The sequence below is a fragment of the Hyperolius riggenbachi genome, chromosome 8, assembly GCF_040937935.1.
Source record: "Hyperolius riggenbachi isolate aHypRig1 chromosome 8, aHypRig1.pri, whole genome shotgun sequence".
Taxonomy (NCBI): Eukaryota; Metazoa; Chordata; class Amphibia; order Anura; family Hyperoliidae; genus Hyperolius; species Hyperolius riggenbachi.
In genome coordinates this window covers 149,610,859-149,626,535 of record NC_090653.1, presented here as the reverse complement: position 1 = coordinate 149,626,535, position 15,677 = coordinate 149,610,859, and the positions used below count along the sequence as shown (strand labels likewise).

At 45.8% G+C, this 15,677-nt stretch overlaps 1 long non-coding RNA gene across 1 annotated transcript in view; it reads left to right on the top strand.

The window, feature by feature from the left end:
* The window catches only part of LOC137527120 (uncharacterized), a 50,418-nt gene that overhangs the window by 31,544 nt on the left and 3,197 nt on the right, over positions 1-15,677 (top strand). The gene's annotated exons all lie outside the window — the stretch shown is intronic.

Below are 15,677 nucleotides of genomic sequence, written 5' to 3'. Positions count from 1 at the left end.
GGGACCACGTGATGCCGCATGCGCACAAGAGTGCGCATCACGGCATCACTGACGCCAGAGTGAGCTGCACAACGCGGCTCACTCTGACGTCCAGATCCAGCACCACCAGGCGTTGAGTTAGGGGGACGTTATGCGACCTTAACGCCCCCTCTAACGCAACGTCCTGGTGTGAAATTAGCCTTATTCTTTGTGAATTCATATTTACTGACACGTGTTGAGGTATTTACTGCACAAGTCCGTAATTTACATCACTAGTCAGTAATTTTCATTGAGGTAATAGCTCTAATAAATTGGCATTTGGCAAAATGATCAGTAAAATCAGCGGTTTTCTGCATTATCAAATGCGGTAATGCTTAGTGAATTAAAGTCTTTAGGTTTGTCAGCATACTAAAAGACAAAACAAAACAAAAAAAAAACTTAAGGTGGCCAGATACTAAGCGATTGTACAAGAATGGAATGAATTTCAGTAATATTTAGATCGATTCAGTGTTTGTGAACATGCACATCATCAGCTTGGTGGTGGGGAGAGGGGGGGGGGGGCATTGTGATTCACTTCCTAAACATTTTGATTGACAGCACATCATGTAATAAAATATACCAGACATGGATTCTAGTGTGTAAAGTATTTATTGATCATAACTTGAACAACAAAACCATTTTCTGATTTAAAAAAAAAAAAAAGCAAACAAAAAATAAAATAAACTGGAACATTGATCGGACATTGTTCAATCAGGGAGTGGCCACCTTTACCCAATTTCTCTTTACTATCCCATTTACTAAAATGTCTTAGGCCACATACACACATCAGACCATAGTCTTTTGAAAATGAAAGATCACAGACCAAATTGACTCCATTCCATGTAGTATGAGAGCCATACCTACACAGTCTTTTCTATGGAGCTGAACTCCCCATCAGAAAAAAATCTTTGCAAGATGCTGCACACAAACATGCTGCACACACTCAAAAGATCTGTAGCTGCAAAAGATCTGTTCCTGCCAAAAATCCATTCCTGCAAATTGCAATGATAGTCTATGAGATCTGCAGATCATCATACACACATGATTTAACTGACATTCATTTGCAGATCAGATCCACCAGGATGGATTTTCAGATCTGCGGATGATTGCTTGATCTGCAGATGAATGTCAGTTAAATCATGTGTGTATGATGATCTGCAGATCTCATAGACTATCATTGCAATTTGCAGGAATGGATTTTTGGCAGGAACAGATCTTTTGCAGATACTGATCTTTTGTGTCTGTACAGCATCTGTGTGAGCAGCATCTTGCAAAGATTTTTTTCTGATGTGGAGTTCAGCTCCATAGAAAAGACTGTGTAGAGTATGGCTCTCATACTACATGAAGGGTGGTAAGATTGGTCTGTGATCTTTCATTTTCCAAAGACTATAGTCTGATGTGTGTATGAGCCTTTAGCTGGTTACCAAATCACCTGCAAAACCTATTGTTAGTGGTCCACACACACCTTTGATGGAGGACACACAGGCCCATCTGCAATTCACTTTTTCACCTGAGTTTTCTCGTAGGAGTTAAGTTTTTATCTTCAATTTAAAACAACTTTCCAGCATGTGGCTATGATTAAGGAGCCTCCTAGAGCTCCGATACGCGTCAGCCTTTGTATGTGTCTACTGATGTGCAAATAAAGTTGAAGAAAAGTTTTATACCCAGCCTTGGTGTAGCGGAATGCTCCTTTCCTGTGCATAAGTTTTGAGATCTGTGGATTCCTGCTCCCTTGGTCTGTGCAGCGGAGGTGTCAGCGTTTCCTCAATCCCTGCTAACTTTCCAGCACTTCAACTAAAAATGTACCAAAAAGTATGTTACTTTTCCGTTAGCCGGGCGCATCCACTAGGTGGTGATAAAACTCCACCAGAATTACATTTTTCCCTACTATCCATGGTCAGCCTGGAGGGGGAATAGTAATTATCGCCACCTAGTGGATGTGCCCAGCTAACGGAAAAGTACCAAAAGTACTATCAAAATTATTTTGAGTATTTTCTTGCTTGTTGGCGGCTTAAAAGGCATTTTATTGACAAGTTAAAAATTTTTACCTAGGAGAAAACTCAGGTGAAAAAGTGAATTGCATATGCCCCATTGTGTTGTGGGGAGGGACGATGGATCAGTACGTCAGGCAATGGCCTAAGCAATGTGATTGGTCCATGGTGGGTGCGTTTGAGTTGATCCACCGGGCAGATCACTTGTGCTTGTACACTGTATCCACCTGTTTGGTGTCTAGCATTCCAAATCCATTTGTTAAGATTTCAGGATTTTATACCCTTTAAAGTGAACCAGAGACAAAGCACCCTCATGTATTATACCATATAAATCAGTAGGAACATTAGAGAAAACACCTGCCCTCCTGTCTCTGTTTCATCCTCACTGCTAAGTGTCTGTTATCAGCTGTGATAAGAATCCCCGACTGAGCATTCAGTCTGACTTTGCTGGGAATGATTATAGCCGAGTCATTATAGCGGAGCCACAGGCAGGCTTGGGCTTGAAAAGACCAGAGAAGACAGACTCAGGTATAATCATTCCATAGCAAAGCCAGACTAAATGCTCAGTCAGGGATTCTTATCAGAGGTGATAACAAGCAGATTAAACAGAGAACAATAAAACAAAGAGCAGATTAGGTGGTTACTAAGGTAAAATACACCAGGGTGCTTCGTCTCTGGTTCTCTTCAAAGTGGATCCGAGGTGAAATTTTACTCATTGCATAATTGTGTTCCTTTCCTATTGTTTATAGGGCATTCCTCAAGCCAAATACTTTTTTGTTTTAATACTCTAATTCCCTAAAAACGAAATAAACCACGCCCACATGTTTTCAGAGAGCCTTGGCAGTAGCAAGGGCTCATGGGAGCTCAGTCTGGGCAGGAGGAAGAGGAGGTGTTACTAGCCATTGATTTCAGAGGCAGAGGGGAGGAGGGGGGGATTAGTATTTTCTTCACAGGCTGAGTGATCAAGATACAGATAAGCCTGCCTCTGTGTAATGTTTACAAACAACATGGCTGCTGTCATTGTATCACAGGAAGAAATACTCATTTTCTATTAAAGCTGTTTGCAGCTAGATTTGCTGTGTAAACTATCTAAACTTTAGTTAAGATATAGACAAGTTACTTGTTATAGTTAGCTTTTCATCTTGGATCCGCTTTAAGTAGAAGTAGGTCTCTGGTTTATGTAATTAAAATAACATTTGTTAGGTGCATGAACATGTGTTCAGAAATTTATGGAAATCTTGTCATTGGTTATTGCTAATTTATCTAAAGACTAGTAGACCCAAGCCAGTTTAAAAACAGGCTCTAGGTCTTTTTTCTACCGCCGCCGCCAGTGCGCATGCACCCGCACACCTCGCTCCCTGGTCCCATCCAGCTGTCCGTACTGCGCACATGCGCAGTAGCAAATAACAGGGACACAGGGACAGCTGGACGCAGCGACACAGGGAGAATATTATAGAGAATATAATCACGGTAGATAACTAGATGACTGCTGGAAAAGAAACCAGCTACAACTTCCTAATATTTCCAAAGGTGCACATAATAATTGCTGCTTGTATAAAATTCACACATCATGTAAGCATAAATTATGGATTGCTGTGAGTAGGCATAATTATTTCCTTGTGTTATGATAATCAGTATTTCCCATTTCATATCCAGTAATGTAGAATGTCACTATGCATAGAAACTCCTGCAACAAAATCTTGTTTCTGATTTCCTAATTTTCTCAGCTTTAATGATCACCATGCTGTAAATTGTACATTACTCAATGACACATGCAGCGTGTGACCTACAAATGCATGATCTTTTGTAAACAGATGGGATGAGTAGTCTACAGTAGTGTTTCTCAACATTTTATTGGTATGTACCCCTTTTAAAAGCCTGTACTCGCCAAGTACCCCCTAGCATAGTTAACATTATCACAAGTACTAATTGACAAATATATATTTAATCGTAGTGCATGTTGATTGCTTCTAAACCATTTCCAAGCATTTACTATTGCTTTTATTTAGCTAAAAATACTAAATTGGTGTTTAACCACTTCCCGACCGCCGTAAGACAAATGGCGGCCGGGAAGTGGACCCCGCAAGGACCGCCGTATAGACAAATGGCGGCGGTCCTTGTAGGGGCATGGGCGGAGTGATCGCGTCATCAGTGACGCGATCCTCCGCCTGGCGCCGCTCACCCGCCGCAACATCCCACCGGCCATACGGAAGCGCTGGTGGGATGTTAACCCGACAATCGCCGCATACAAAGTGTATAATACACTTTGTAATGTTTACAAAGTGTATTATACAGGCTGCCTCCTGCCCTGGTGGTCCCAGTGTCCGAGGGACCACCAGGGCAGGCTGCAGCCACCCTAGTCTGCACCAAGCACACTGATTTCTCCCACCCCCCCCACCCCCACCCCAGATCACCCACAGCACCCATCAGACCCCCCCCCCCCTGCCCCCTGTTTGCACTCAATCACCCCCCTAATCACCCATAAATCACTCCCTGTCTATCTGTCAACACTATTTTTTTTTATCCCCCCCCCCCCCCATGCCCCCTGCTGATCACCCCCCACCCCTCAGATTCTCCCCAGACACCCCCACCCCACCCCATGTACTGTATGCATCTATCCCCCCTGATCACCTGTCAATCACCCATCAATCACCCCCTGTCACTGCCACCCATCAATCAGCCCCTAACCTGCCCCTTGCGGGCAATCTGATCACCCACCCACACCAATAGATCGCCCGCAGATCCGACATCAGATCACCACCCAAGCGCAGCATTTACATCTATTCTCTCCTCTAAACACCCACTAATTACCCATTAATCACCCCCTATCACCACCTGTCACTGTTACCCATCAGATCAGACCCTAATCTGCCCCTTGCGGGCACCCAATCACCCGCCTACACGCTCAGATTGCCCTCAGACCCCCCCCCTTATCAATTCGCCAGGGCATTATTTACATCTGTCCTTCCCTGTAATAACCCACTGATCACCTGTCAATCACCCATCAATCACCCCCCGTCACTGCCACCCATCAATCACCCCCTGTCACTGCCACCCATCAATCAGCCCCTAACCTGCCCCTTGCGGGCAAACTGATCACCCACACCAATAGATCGCCCGCAGATCCGACGTCCGATCACCTCCTAAGTGCAGTGTTTACATCTGTTCTCTACCCGAAACATCCACTAATTACCCATCAATCACCCCCTGTCACTGCTACCTATCAGATTAGACCCCTATCTGCCCCTAGGGCACTCAATCACCCACCCACACCCTCAGAATGCTTTCAGACCCCAGCCCTGATCACCTCGCCAGTGCATTGCTTGCATCTATTCCCCCCTCTAATCACACCTTGAGACACCCATCAATCACCTCCTGTCACCCCCTAACACACCTACCCATCAAATCAGGCCCTAATTTGCCCCGTGTGGGCTCCTGATCACTCGGCCAAACCCTCAGATCCCCTTCCAATCACCTCCCCAGTGCATTGATTGCATCTATTTTCCCCTCTAACCACCCCCTGAGACACCCATCAATCACCTCCTGTCACCCCCCTAGCACTCCTATCCATCAGATCAAGCCCAATACAATCTGTCATCTAAAAGGCCACCCTGCTTATGACCGGTTCCACAAAATTCACCCCCTCATAGACCACCTGTTATCAAAATTTGCAGATGCTTATACCCCTGAACAGTCATTTTGAGACATTTGGTTTCCAGACTACTCACGGTTTTGGGCCCGTAAAATGCCAGGGCGGTATAGGAACCCCACAAATGACCACATTTTAGAAAAAAAAAGACACCCCAAGGTATTCTGTTGGTGTATGACGAGTTCATAGAAGATTTTATTTTTTGTCAAAAGTTAGCGGAAATTGATTTTTATCACAAAGTGTCATTTTTCACTAACTTGTGACAAAAAATAAAATCTTCTATGAACTCGCCATACACCTAACGGAATACCTTGGGGTGTCTTCTTTCTAAAATGGGGTCACTTGTGGGGTTCCTATACTGCCCTGGCATTTTAGGGGCCCTAAACCGCGAGGAGTAGTCTAGAAAACAAATGCCTCAAAATGACCTGTGAATAGGACGTTGGGCCCCTTAGCGCACCTAGGCTGCAAAAAAGTGTCACACATGTGGTACCGCCGTACTCAGGAAAAGTAGTATAATGTGTTTTGGGGTGTATTTTTACACATACTCATGCTGGGTGGGAGAAATTTCTATGTAAATGGACAATTGTGTGTAAAAAACAACAAACAATTGTCATATACAGAGATATTTCTCCCATTTAGCATGGGTATGTGTAAAAATACACCCCAAAACACATTATACTACTTCTCCTGAGTACGGCGGTACCACATGTGTGGCACTTTTTTACACCCTAAGTACGCTAAGGGGCCCAAAGTCCAATGAGTACCTTTAGGATTTCACAGGTCATTTTGCAACATTTGGTTTCAAGACTACTCCTCACGGTTTAGGGCCCCTAAAATGCCAGGGCAGTATAGGAACCCCACAAATGACCCCATTCTAGAACGAAGACACCCAAAGGTAGTCCGTTAGGAGTATGGTGAGTTCATAGAAGATTTTATTTTTTGTCACAAGTTAGCGGAAAATGACACTTTGTGAAAAAAAAACAATATCAATTTCCGCTAACTTGTGACAAAAAAAATAAAAACTTCTATGAACTCACCATACTCCTAACGGAATACCTTGGGGTGTCTTCTTTCTAAAATGGGGTCATTAGTGGGGTTCCTATACTGCCCTGGCATTTTAGGGGCCCTAAACCGTGAGGAGTAGTCTTGAAACCAAATGTTGCAAAATGACCTGTGAAATCCTAAAGGTACTCATTGGACTCTGGGCCCCTTCGTGCTGTTAGGGTGCAAAAAAATGCCACACATGTGGTATCGCCGTACTCGGGAGAAGTAGTACAATGTGTTTTGGGGTGTATTTTTACACATACCCATGCTGGGTGGGAGAAATACCGCTGTAAATGGACAATTGTGTGTAAAAAAAATCAAAAGATTGTCATTTACAGAGGTATTTCTCCCACCCAGCATGGGTATGTGTAAAAATACACCCCAAAACACATTGTACTACTTCCCCCGAGTACGGCGATACCACGTGTGGCACTTTTTTGCACCCTAACTGCGCTAAAAGGCCCAAAGTCCAATGAGTACCTTTAGGATTTCACAGGTCATTTTGAGAAATTTCGTTTCAAGACTACTCCTCACGGTTTAGGGCCCCTAAAATACCAGGGCAGTATAGGAACCCCACAAATGACCCCATTTTAGAAAGAAGACACCCCAAGGTATTCCGTTTATGGCGAGTTCATAGAAGATTTTATTTTTTGTCACAAGTTAGCGGAAATTGATTTTAATTGTGTTTTTTCACAAAGTGTCATTTTCCGCTAACTTGTGACAAAAAATAAAATCTTCTTTGAACTCGCCATACTACTAACGGAATACCTTGGGGTGTCTTCTTTCTAAAATGGGGTCATTTGTGGGGTTCCTATACTGCCCTGGTATTTTAGGGGCCCTAAACCGTTATTTCCCACAATGCAACAAGGCTCCCACAGTGTGATGTCAGCACCTCATTCCTGACATCACACTGTGGTAGGAGTTTCTACACAATTTCAGCCATACAGAGTCCCCTGATGATCGATTTTAGAAAAGGAAAATATTTCTCATGGGAAAAGGGAGTATCAGCTACTAATTGGGATGAAGTTCAATCCTTTGTTACGGTTTCTCTTTAAAGAGAATCTGTATTGTTAAAATCGCACAAAAGTAAACATACCAGTGCGTTAGGGGACATCTCCTATTACCCTCTGTCACAATTTCGCCGCTCCTCGCCGCATTAAAAGTGGTTAAAAACAGTTTTAAAAAGTTTGTTTATAAACAAACAAAATGGCCACCAAAACAGGAAGTAGGTTAATGTACAGTATGTCCACACATAGAAAATACATCCATACACAAGCAGGCTGTATACAGCCTTCCTTTTGTATCTCAAGAGATCATTTGTGTGTTTCTTTCTCCCTGCAGTTCTCATGCACTGAAGTTTCAGGCTGCTCTTTTTTCTCCTGCAAACAGCTTTGCCCTTGTCTGTAATTCTTCAGTATGTGAAAGCCCAGCCAGCTCAGAGGACGATTTATCCAGCTTGTAAAAGATAAGAGAGAAGCTGCTCTAATCTAAATAATACACAGGCAGTGTGCATAGAGGGGCCTGGAAGGGGGTATTCATAGCAGAACCACAACACTGAAGAACTTGGCAGCCTTCCAGACACAGGCTGACAAGTCTGACAAGGGAAAGATACATTGATTTATTAGAGAGACCGTGATAGCAGAAAGTGCTGCAGTAAGCCAGAACACATTAGAATAGCTTTTGGAACTTGTAGGATGATAAAAAACAGGATGCAATTTTTGTTACGGAGTCTCTTTAAAGGGAACCAGAGACGAGGGTTAGCTAAAAAATAGAAAAAGATTTCATACATACCTGGAGCTTCCTCTAGCTCCATAAGCCTGGATCACTCTAATGCAGCCGTCTTCCGCTGCCTCTATCGCCGGTACCGGGTCCAGTCACGTCCGCGACCAGTTGTATGCATGCGCAGGGGCTCCCTCCGGATTTGTACGCGTGCACCTGCGTAGTACAGAGGGAGCGCACTGCGCTTGCGTCAACTGGCCGAAAGTACAGGACCTGGTACCGGCGGACAGAGGCAGCGGAGGACGGCAGCGTGGGAGCGTTCCAGGATTATGGAGCTGGAGGAAGCCTCGGGTATGTATAAATCTATTTGTTTTTCAGCTCTGGTTCTCTTTAAGAAAGCAGAAAAATAAGTATGCAGAAAAGTTGGGTGCCTAACATGTGGTAACATGCAAATCCGTCAATTTACAGGTTTGCATGATCTCTTAATCCTGCTTAAGATACTGAAGTGAACCCAAGGTTAAATAAAAACTGATCAACAATTGTATTTATCCTCATACTCCTAAAAATGACTCAGTATTCAATGGTTTTATTTTATATTTAAACATTTACAAAGTAGAATGAGGGCTCATTTCCACTATAGCGAATCTGCATGCGGGCACCGCATGCGGATTCGCATAGGCAATACAAGTGGATGGGATGGTTTCCACTTGTGCGGGTTAGTTTTGGTGTGGGGAAATCTGCATGGCAGAGCCGTCAGATTTCGCGTGCTGCTGGAATGCAGGCGAATCGCCCGCAATGCTTTTAATAGGGAAAGCGCATGCGGCTTTGTCATGCAGTTTTCCCCGCGATTTTGCATGTAATGTTATAGAAATTTACACAGGCAGTGACATGGTTAAATTCGCCTGCTTCCTAGCCATGCAAAATCGCAGGGAAAACCATATGCAAAAACGCATCCGCGTGCAGTTTCGTCCGCGGTGGAATCCAGGCGATTCCGCACCGCAACAGTGGAAACGAGCCCTGAGTGTTTTGTTTTCTCTGCTCAGTGGCAGCTGTTTACCTTTTTCTATGTCCCTCTGCTCTCAGAAGTTGTATTCTGCTGGGAAAACTTAAAGGTGGCCATACACTGGTCCATTTGCCATCAGATTCGACCAACAGATAAATCCCTCTCTGATCGAATCTGACCAGAGGGATCGTATGGCCACCTTTACTGAAAACAGATTGTGAATCGATTTCAGCCTGAAACTGTTCACAGTATGTGGAGCTGCCCCCCCCCCCCCCCCTCTCTGCATACATTACCTGCTCCGGCCAGTGTGAGTCCCCTGTCTTCTCAGCTCCGGCTACTGAACTTTCTGTCCAGGGGAAGTTTAAACAGTAGAGGGACCTCTACTGTTTAAACTTCCTGCTGGGACAGGAAGTTCTGTATAGCTCTGGAGCCTGAAGCGGAGAAGAAGACCAGGGGACTGGCGCCGGCTGGAGCAGGTAATGTTATACCGCTGTATTGCGTCGGTCGTAGGGCATTCGAACGCCACTAACGACGCACTCCCGACCCACCAGCGACCGAGAAAAATCTTCTGCACGGATGGGTTGACGGGAACAATTGCTTTTGGATGGAAATCGATCGTTCTGTCAGCAGTGTGCGTGGCGATTTCACAGCCGTTCAAAACGGCTGTATATCGGCGGGTAAATTGTTAGGTGTATGGGCCCCTTTAGGCTGTAATTTGCTTATCAGTGATGTTTACTATATTCCCTACTGACAAGACAGAAGCTGTTACATCCATGCCTAAAAAGTTACTCTTTCAGGCTGCAAAGTAAAACAAGTAAAAACAGCCTGGTTGTTTATATTTTTTGTACTGTACATACACATTCATCTTGTATACACTTTAATGTTCATTCCTGGGATTCCACAGACACACTGGGTGCAGTGCATACTTTATGCTTCAACTATTTTTTACAGCTTAGTTTGTGCACAAAGAAATACAAGTTAAATTAAGTGGCAATCTTCTTGCTGTATGATCCCTAACTGGCATCCGTAAAGCTTTAAGTTACTAGCTGTGCTGGGGACCTTAATACTAGCCATGCGATAGAAGTAGAGCACATGGTGCATCTCATCTTACTGCAATACTGGGCAAACATTTCAAGGTGGTAACGTAGCATTCAAGTTCCCCAGATTGCCCATTTGTGGGTTGTGCTGGAAAACTAGGTCATTCCCAGCGTACATTTGAATACGGCGCTGGTAGACTTGGGCGCAGGATCCAGCTGTTAAATGGCTGGTCCTGCTTCTGCACAAGTCCGGGGCGTTTTAATTACTATTCCCCCTCCAGGCCGACATGGATAGTGGGGGAATGAAATAATTCGGCTTCCAGCGATTGCTGGAGGCCGAATTATTGTGTTTTTTAAACAACTTCGGCTCCGTCTTCTGACGGAGCCGACCTTCCTCACTGAGCGCCGCTATAGACTGATTCCCATTACAGTCTATGGCGGCGCTGGCTGCGCCCAAAGCTAGCAGCGCTGAAAAGCACTGCTCCGCATTCCATGGCCTCATCTCCCAACTTAAAGAACTTTCATAATCTGATGCTATTGTCATGGTGCCATACAGCAGGACCACTCCAAAGCCTTTGGAATGCACACCTCAATTGGTCAAAGCCAGGGCCGGCTCGTCGCGGAAACGAATTTGCATGCGGATGCAAATTAGTTTGTATGCAAATTTGCATGTTTGTATGCAAATTCAACCACATCAGTGCCTGTGTGCTTTTACATTGGTTGTATGTGAAATCGTATGCAAATTTGCGGTGAAAGTCACATACCGAAACCGCATGCGAATTTCCTATTAAATTCATTGTATGCAAATCGCCTAGCAGTGTGCGGCAAAGGAATTTTGATGGCTCTGCCGTGCAGATTTTTCCTGCACACTAAACCCCAAAGAAATCCTGACAAGTGGAAACAGCCACATCCACTAGTATTGCCTATGCATATTTGCATGCCGGAAATGCATGCAAATTCGCGATAGTGGAAACGGGCCCTCAAGGTCAACCTGGGTGATTGCCACAGGTCCAGTGTTCTCCCCAGAGCCTTTTAACTGGGCGGAGCGCCCGGCTGGTGGTCAGTCCCCGCCCGGCTGCTGTGATCACTATCCCTAATCCCTGTCTACGGCATATTTGCCGTCCTCCACACTCATCCAGCACAAGTGCGCAGCGGCTTTGGCATTGGAGCTGGCCGCTGTCACTCTGATACAATCTCCGCCCTCCTCCTCAGCTCCTGACATTACAAGCCAGCCAGACCGCGGGAGCTTTGAAGAGGTCGGGGCACACAGGGAAAGAGCCGAGAGAACGTGGGCTTCCTGTGTTCCCTCTGAGTCACTGATTGCCCGAGTAGTGCAGAGAACGGGCTCTTCTCCTTCTGTCTTCCCATCATGCAGGAATTTTCTCAGCACGTGCTCCAGCCTCCCCCGATCAGAGGTCACAGCACAGAGAACAGCGTGGAGCAGCGCTCATTCATGCCGGGGAGAGCAGCAGCAGGGCAGATGGTTATCTGATAGCAGTTATGGCCCCCCAGCAAGGGAATCCTTGTGACTCAGCTGCCGTCTCTCAAGACAGGTATTAGAAAACTTTACAGCTAGCTACTACTGCTTCCCTTCCCCCACTGCTCTGCCGGACAGGTTACATAGCTAGCTGTCCTGACTCCTGGACATCAGTCTGCAGACTTCCTGCAGTGTGCTGTGCACTCACATTTTCTTTTCTGCATTTTTAAGTCTGTTTCTCTCCCTCTTACACATTTCTCTCTCACACACTTTCTCCCTCTTTTTTTCTTTCCCCTTTCCCAGTCCTTTTCACACACACTCTCTCTGTCCCTCAAAGACAATCTATCTCCCAGACTCACACCTATTCCTCTTCCCTTCAGTTTGTATTCACCTTTTTCTACTCAACCCCCCTCTGTCCTCTATATACCGTATTTCCTGTATACAGTATGTATGTCTGCTTACCAGTACTTGATTTTGTTTAAGGGTAGAAGCCACAGCAGAAACCCCCAAGCACTTTTATGTTCCTTTGTAGTGCATGTTGATTAGCATGGACAAACAACAAGCATGTCTACACTGGGTTTACTACTACTGTCAGCCAAAATTATTGTGAGACTTTTTAAATGAGATAACAAAACAGTCTGTGGGGATGTGTGGTTTTGGCCCTAATTAGTCACCCTGTCCACAGCCCCTTTCTGGCATTAATCCGGCTTTGGCAGCACTTTATCTGATTGCCCATCAAAACAGCACCACTCAGTGCAAGATGCCTCTTTCTCCATTAGCATCATTTAGTGTTATCCTCTACCCCTATCAGCAGCGGCTAGCATGACTACCTCACCAGGTAACAACCAGCGTGCTCCACCGACTCTTCTCCCCAGCAAGCAGCACCCAGCATGATCCTCCCTCTCCATTGTCACCTAGTAGTAGCAGACAACATCACCCTCCTTCCCCACACATGGTGACCGTAAAGGGAACCAGAGAGGAAGGATAGGGAAAAATAGGAAAAGGTTTTATACATACCTGGGGCTTCCTCCAGCCCCATAAGCCTGGATTGCTCCCACGCCGCAATCCTCTGCTTCCTGTATCGCCGGTACCGGGCCCTGTCACTTCCGGCGGGCGCGACCAATTGTCCGCATCACAGGGGCTCCCTCCATACCCTTACGCATGCGGCTGCGCAGTTTGCAGCCGCATGCGTAGGTATATGGAGGGAGCTCCTGTGATGCAAACAATTGGCCGCGTCCTACGGCCGACTCGCGGAAATGACAAGACCCGGTACCGGCAGATCCAGGCAGCGGGGGACGTGGCGTGGGAGCGATCCAGGCTTATGGGGCTGGAGGAAGCCCCAGGTATGTATAAAACCTTTCCCCCAACGTCTCTGGTTCCCTTTAATTTCCCACCCGGCTACTTTTTCATGCCACCCGGCTGGAAAAAAATTCTGGGGAGAACACTGAGGTCCCTCAAGCACTGCCGGGTCCCCCAGTTCTCCCCACTGACTTATGCTTACTGGGGCCTCTGCAAAGGATTTGGCAGCATAGAAACTCACCTGTCCCAAAGTGCAACTTCATTAGTCAGCGCTCCCCTTCATCCCTGCTGGATGCAGCTTCTCAGTGACCTGTTGCATGCCATTACATAACATGCACCGTGTCACTGAGAAGGAGGCACCCCTGCCAAGATGCAGACGAGAGCACTCAGAATATTAGAGCAGCGTGCCAGCAGGGATGGGAAAATTGCTATGCAGCCATAAATGGTGCAGGGGAGCACAGTAAAGGTGAGGGGGAGATCTGGGGAGCCAATGTGCCCCAGGCCCTATTGCAGCTTGAACCAGCCCTGGTCAAAGCGGTCTTCACGACACACAGGGAACTTACACAATATTACAGTGTATGATTCTAATGTATTTGGTCACCGAATGTCTCACAGACCATTGCTAACTGATGTCTGACCCGCCTTTTGATTATACTTCGTAGGCTACTTTGTAGGCATGGAGGGCAGAGCAAAAGGTGACAAGGTTGCATTTAATCCCCCCCCCCCCCCATGCTACGGTTTGCATCATTCTGATCCAAATGCTTTGGAAAGCAGTTCTGAATGCAGTTTATTACCCCTGCTTACAACCCAGAGGTGGTGTTCTAGAGACATCTAGTGGCGATTTTAGTGAAACTCATACTAAACTAGGTTAGTGTCGGATAAAATATTAAATAAAGTCTAAACATTAATAAGCTGAAAAGATAAAAAACAAAAAACTATTGTTAGTGTTACAGAATCACATGACTCGCTATATAAAGTATAGGGGGTTGACCTGTGCATGAGTGGGACCTAAATTTCTGACTCGGCCAAGGGGAGCACCTCTCAGCCTTTGCAGAGAAAGTCGGCCAAAGTGCTTAAAAAAAACCCTCCCACTGTCACATTTTTGCTTCAAAAAGCACTACTTTGTAAAGCTTACTTCTGAAATGGGGTGGTGGCATCAATTGGCTGAGAGACCCTGACATTTTTACCAACCAATGGCTGCAACGCTGAGCCTTCTGAGAAATGTGTGTACTCTTAGCGACATCCCCATTTGAAGCAATTTACCCAGTGGTAAGTGACACTTCCTCGGTAAAGAAAATGGCAAGAAAACACAGGTCTGAAAGTCCTGGCCACAACTACGCAGTGGGGAGTGCATTATTGCTGTACTTGGTAACCTGGAAGAGTTACCGGCTACACTTAAAAGCAGGGCTGTGGAGCCTGTACAAAAATCATCCGACTCCAACTCCTTAGTTTATGAAACTGACTCCAGATACCTAAAATTGCTCTCCCTCCTCAACTCCAACTCCACAGCCCTGCTTAAATGGGCAGATGTAAGAAGAAGAAAAGAAGAAAAAAAAAAAAAAAAAATAATCGATCTACTTACTCAGGGCTTCCTCCAGCCCCTGGCAGCAGATATGTCCCCTCGCCGCAACTCTACTTCCAGTCGGTGTCCCAGAGTCCCCTCTGTTACAGATGCCAACCGCATCACTGCGCGCTCGCGTGGTCTCAAGTGTTCTGTGCAGGTGCAAAACTACTGCATCAGCACTGAACACTCCAGACCATGTCAGCACGATTGCGAGCGGCACTCGCGTAGGCGCAGTAGATGCTGACCTGGCGAGGTCGGCATCTGCAACAGAGGGGACCCCGGGCCACCGGCTTGGAGCGGAACTGCGGCAAGGGCACAGCACGGCTGCCAGGGGCTGGAGGAATCTCCAGGCAATTTTTTTCCCCCCTCGGACTTTCTCTTTAAGGACCAGGAGTTGGTTAACAGTTAAAATACTTTATGCAGTGCAGTCACCAAAGGACAAGTGAAGTGAAAAGAATATAGAGACTGCAAAATGCATCCTCTTTTAAGCAATACCAGTTGCCTGGCGGCATGGTTAATCTGTTTGCCGCAGGAGTGTCTGTATCACACCAGAAACAAGCATGCAGCTTATCTTGTCAGATCTGACAATGTCAGAAACACCTGATCGGCTGCATGCTTGTTCAGGGTCTATAGCTAAAAGTATTAGAGGCAGAGGATCAGCAAGATAGCCAGGAAATTGGTATTGCTTAAACGGAAATAAATATGGCAGCCTTCATATCCCTCTCACTTCAGTTGTCGTCCTGTCCCCAAGTGCAGCCATTACCTTTGCTGGATAGACTTATACGTCAATAAAAAAATTCCACCACAGAGGGTCAAATTTTGGGGTCGACTTAGAAATGACAAGTACTGTATATCCTTAAATATCTATTTAATTGC